Source organism: Lolium rigidum, chromosome 4, assembly GCF_022539505.1.
Source record: "Lolium rigidum isolate FL_2022 chromosome 4, APGP_CSIRO_Lrig_0.1, whole genome shotgun sequence".
NCBI lineage: Eukaryota > Viridiplantae > Streptophyta > Magnoliopsida > Poales > Poaceae > Lolium > Lolium rigidum.
The window spans coordinates 171,467,154-171,472,940 of record NC_061511.1 but is presented as its reverse complement, the minus strand read 5'-3'; positions in this window follow the sequence as shown (position 1 = coordinate 171,472,940).

Here is a 5,787-nt window from a genome sequence, read left to right as displayed (position 1 = left end):
TACATAACAATTAACATAATATAAAAATCACATTCTCATATTCTAACTCATAAATCAACAAAAATAGACTTGTCACGTAAGATTTCATAATAAACGGACAGGGTATGGGTTTACATGCGGATACGAGGCTATACACGTGCCCTTCCCATGACTTAATGGGCAGGGTATGGGTATTAACCATGGGTATAAAAGTGTACCCATACCATGCCCATGCGGGTACGATATCCGCGGGTACCTGTACCCGTGGGTAAAATTGCCCATCGACACTTATCAAGATTTAAATAGAAAACATTAAAATATAGCCAACCCTCCTTACAATATTCTATGAGAGTATTGCATCTGCAACTGAGTGATAGTATTAGAATTTTCTCTAACCTTGGTTGCTCAAGTTTGTTTTCCCAGGTCATAATTAGTGTAATCTTCGATCACATAGGTTGGGTTACCCCTAGACAACTCACGCGGGTATCAAACACATCCCTCTATATGCATTGTCTATCAAGTTTCTTGATAGTCATTTCGTACACAAAAGGATCTACGGGATTTTTAGGTGTTTGGACATAATCGAACACTATAACTCCAGAGTTTTCCAGTTTCCTGAAAGACTTCAATCTTCTCTTGACACTGTCTTTAACTCTTCATAGTATTCTTAGAACGGTCCGCTTTGAGTACTACATTTTGGTTGTCAAGGTTCATGAGGATAGTCGGCATTGGTTAACTCAGATTGCACTGACGTGATCGAAGTCATGCAAAGTGGGTGGTAACTCCATTGGACTAGCTTCTTCTATTTATGAAGAGTACACATCCCTTTGTCACATTTTTTTTGAAGTTTAGTTTTATCACTTCCCTAGGGAAGCCAATGTTGTGCCTGCCACTTTAGGTAATTAAACATTCCGATGGGCCTATGTTAAGTGTATGATGGCATGAGGAACCCCTTTATGGAGAGAAGATTCTACTTGATTAGACACGGTTCTTGATCACAAAGTTCTAAGGTGCCTTTGCTATTAGAAGTTGCAATTTTAGTGGTCAAAGGAAAGGAGTCAGATTAGAGGGAAGTGTTCTCAGGGTTATGCCCATTTTTTACATTTATTCGAGTATGGCCTGCATTTCACCGGTAAAAATATCCATTTGAGTCCTCTTCTATATGATATTGACAAGAATTGTTTTCGATAAAGGTCGCTTTATTACTCAAAAGTTATAAGCATCACACTTGCATAATTAGAATGCACACCGCTGTTCGAGTATCAAGTAGGAACAAACATCAAGTTGCAAAAGAAACAAACATAACCAACTATTCTGTGTTGGTTGCAATCCGGCGATTATGCAGCCACCCATGTTGGAAAATAAATTCTTTAACCGTATTTTTCAACCGTGTAGACAACTCCGTAAAGAGGTCACGGTCCTCCAATCGCTGAAGCAGCGACCATGAACGAAGCAAAACCGTACACATGTAAATGATCTGCATGAGAGATGAATTTTTATCATTAAAAATCTTGTCATTTCTACATAGCCAAAACGATCATACGACAACAATTACGTCCACTCTGATAAGCGTTTTATACCTAGAATCCACCCCATTTAATCAATTGCTAAAAATATTTGCAATGTTGCGGGGTGGGTATAAGGTAAAACCTATCTGAATGATCGACTATATAAACCTAGTAACCCGATAGTTAAAGAAAATGTATTTTATTGTCTCTTCTGAAAACACATTTCGTACAACCCCTAACAGTTGCGTTTTTACAAGGTTATCTACGATATTGACAAGGGTGATATACCAAAGATAGTTTTGGCTACCTACAATATTGTGGTGAATATATTTACGTAAGGAACTCCACATAGAACACTCCCTTAGTTCTTGTTCTCTACATTGGCAAACGATGTAACGATTATACGTTATCAATATAATACGTTGCTTTTCCTCAAATAAAAAACATTAGATGCAACGGCTAACTCCAAAAACTTACACATGAAACACCCTAAATAGACTTAGAGTAGACACACAAACCTGTATGTAGTATGGTGGAGTACTGAAGTACATACGTGATATGATTTTTTAGCGAATACAGTATTCGCTAAAAAATCTAAATGTTGTTTATCTAGTTCTAAGAAATATCATAGATGCCTGTCTACATCCCCGTTTGTAGCATTTTCTCCCACTCTTCTTTTATGTGGAAAATATTTTCTCCCCCGTCTTCCCACGAATTAGTGATTCTACACGAAAATGCAATTTTAGAAGTATGCAGTACGCCAGTACTTGAAAGTTACTCCATGCGTGCATCGGAACTGACATTAGAGCATCTCCAGTCGCGTCCCCCAAACCGTCCCTCAAAGGGATTTGGGGCGCGCCGGACAAAAAAAGCGTTCCAGCCGCGTCCCCCAAAGCCCTTTTTTGTCCGGCGCGTCCCTATATGGTGTCCGGCGCCCCGAGCCCGTCCCCGTCCCACAGGGGACGCTCCGGGGACGCCGGACACAACGAAAAGCTAGGCGGGGAGTGGCGGGGCCGACCCGTCGGCGGCACAATTAATTTAAACCTAACCGTCGCCTACCTCGCGACGGAGGTTATTGGCGCGCAGCGACGGTGCAGTTCCCGCAGAGGGCGCAGCGGCGCGTCCCGTCGCGCCTAGCTCTGCGTGCCGGCGTTAATGAGCGCCACCGCTCCTCCGCCTCCCTCCGGCCTATAAAAAGGGGCGCCTCTCATCGTCCCTCTCACACACAAACCCTAGCGCCTCTCTCCCAAACCCTAGCCGCCACCATCTCTCAACAAGACTCGACGCTATGTCCGGTAGAGGCGGAGGCCGACCTCGCGGCCGCGGCCGTGGTCGTGGTCGTGGTCGTGGTCGTGGCCGCGGCACGGCCTGAACGCTCGCCGTCGCCTCCTACGCCGTCGTCTTCATCGTCGGAGATGGACGTGGAGCCGGGCGTCCTGTTCGAGTTCGTCCACGTCCTCAAGGGCGACCCGCGCGGCATCCAGAGGCTGCCGGACTCCTTCGCCGAGTACGTCGGCGGCGTACGCCCGCGCACGATGCATCTGCGGGAGCATTCGTGCGGCTGCGCCGGTGGATCGTCAAGGCGATCTACGACGCGCGCGGCAAGATGTACCTCAACATCGGCTGGGAGAAGTTCGCGCGCCACCACAGCCTCGAAGCCGGCTTCATCCTCGTGTTCTCCTACTTCGGCAACGGGGACATGAGCGTCAAGGTCTTCGACGAGAGGCGCTGCCTCCGGGACTACCACGTCGACGGGGACGACGACGGCACCGACGAGGAGGACGACCGAATGAGTGTTGTTTCTTCGCAGCGAATACGTGCACGGAGGTTTCTGCCTGTTCGCCTCATCGGTAGAACCAACAAGGGCACCATCCTCCCGCTGGATTTTCCAGTTTAGGTGATCTGGGTGTGCCCTCGAGTGTTCTTTCTTAGCAGCGAACACACGAAACCTTCGATGCACGGCCTAGTTAGGTTTAGTTTCTTTGCAATATTTTATATTTGTGTCCACCATGGTTCAAACTATGTATTAGTTTGTGGAAAACCATGTTCCAAACTGTGTTTTCGTGTAAACCACGTTCCAAATTATGTATTAGTTTGTGGAAATTGAAATAGAAATGCCAGAAAAATACTTTTAAATGTTTGGGGGCGGCGTTTGGGGGACGCGGCTGGGGAGCGACGTCCCCCAAACGCGGCACGAACGAAACACGTCCCCTAAACGCTCGATCCGGTGCGGTTTGGGGGACGGTTTGGGGGACGCGACTGGAGATGCTCTTACCATCCTTAACAAACGGACAAACAAAAAGATCCAGATTAATATGCTTGACCTTGAACATTTGAAGTTACCCCGTGTCCCGTGAGCATGCTTCGCATGTCTTCATGAGCAAGCTATACCGACGCACAAGGTTGCACGCTAGCCAACTTCTCAGACGTGCCGGTAGACATCCGGCAATCTATTCTCGATCCAACGGTCAGAAAAGAGGTCGAGGCACGGTACTGGTTTTGCCACCCCAAGGTTTCACATGGAGATCGAAGTGCATTTACGGTGGTCTTTTCTAGGTGCGTGACAGCGATCAGGAGCTTTCTTTCACCGGTCAGTCTTCGCAGCGACATGACAATTCGGTGGCCTGCTGGGAGCCATCAAGTCGCAACTTCCGAGCTATGGTAAGCTAGCTAGGTCAAGTAACCCTACCCCCTGCAAAAGGCTGCTGACGCTGCGCTTGTGTTGACTCTTGGTGCTGCCTAGTGCCCTACTCACCCCGTGCTATCCAATCAAGACACGTCCATCCAACCGGTTTTCTTGAGCAACATGTATATTTACTCCCCATCTTTGTTGACGTGACCGACATCAAATAGAACCCGTCCATTTTCTGTGATCCAATTCCAACCAATGGCCCCTGTGTCATCCCGTGGCCGCCGAAAGTCTACGTTTGCATCAAGCAGTAAGAAGTATACTATCGCAAGGTCTTCTTTAACTCGTAGAATTTTCAGAATAAGTTTTAGAGTGGAGGTACTTATTGCAAAGTAACTCTTGCCACACACACACGGTCCTCATTTAAAAGTTTAAATAACTGTTTGCTAACTAAGCATCTATATTTCAACTCTAAAACCTCCACTTTTTTAAATATAAGGTCTAAGCCTAGCTTTGAATTAATAAAGCCTCGAACGACAGGCTGGTAGAACACTTACAAGATACCAACACACACAAGCACACACCGAAAACACGACACATAGCTTGATCGCCGGAGTCCTCAGCCACCAAGGCAAAGCCCTACACTTGAAGCGGCAGCAATTGACACTCGGAAGGGGCTCGTCGTCGAGGAGAAACCGTCCTGCGCGTACATCCAATGGCCAAAGGCCGTGGTCCGTCTCCGAAGCCGAAGGAAGCCCCTGCTCTCTCGCCCTGGATCGAAGGGCGTCGTACCGTCGGCCGGAGTCGCTTACCCTAGAGCTCGAACGGATGATAGTGACACTGAGACCAAAGAGCAGAGGCCAGTGTTGGCCACCAAGAACAGCCGAGAACACCACGAGACCAACTCCACCGTCGGACATGAGAACTCGCCCGGTCTGATGCAAGCTGAAGGTGCCACGAAGGAACATCCGCTCAAAGGAAAGGTGCCCTCGCCGAAGAACCGAAGAAGAACGCCGCATATGAAACACGCCACTGCCTCCAAGATGGACCAACATCACACTGCCCCCTTTACCCAAAACGGCGTCTTCAAGAAGGGCACCGTGCCAGAGGCGTAGACGCCGCCCATTCCGAGGGGAATTGGATTTTCACCCGGACACAAGAGATTGGTAGGAGGGAGGGGAACCACCTCGACGACACCTCCAGCGAGGGAGTGATGCCCGCATGCGTCACCACCGTCGTGGCCTCTGGCCAGAGATTTATCCCGGAGGCCCCAGCCCCACAACCCACCATGACGCACCCAGCCGAGCTCCGGCGACCGGCGCGACCACGGATCAGGCGACAAAAGTATGGCCTTCAGATCTGGCGAGCGCGACACAGGATAGATTAGCACGCCAGACCAGCACCTGCCACCGAGCCGCTGCCCCCGCAGCCGAGCACGGCGGCCAGCAACCACACGAGCGCCACCTCGCCGAAGAGTCGACGCTGCCCACCAGTCCAGGGCGGCCGCCCTGGTTTCCGGAGCCCCCACCGAGGAAAAAACCTGTAGAGACCTCTCTTACCTCAAGCCGCCAGCCGTCGGAGCAAGAGGAGTCCGCAGCGCCGCCGCCTCGGTCAAGACGATCCCAGCACGGAGATCCTCCACCTACACACCGCGCGGGGGACAAGAGCTCA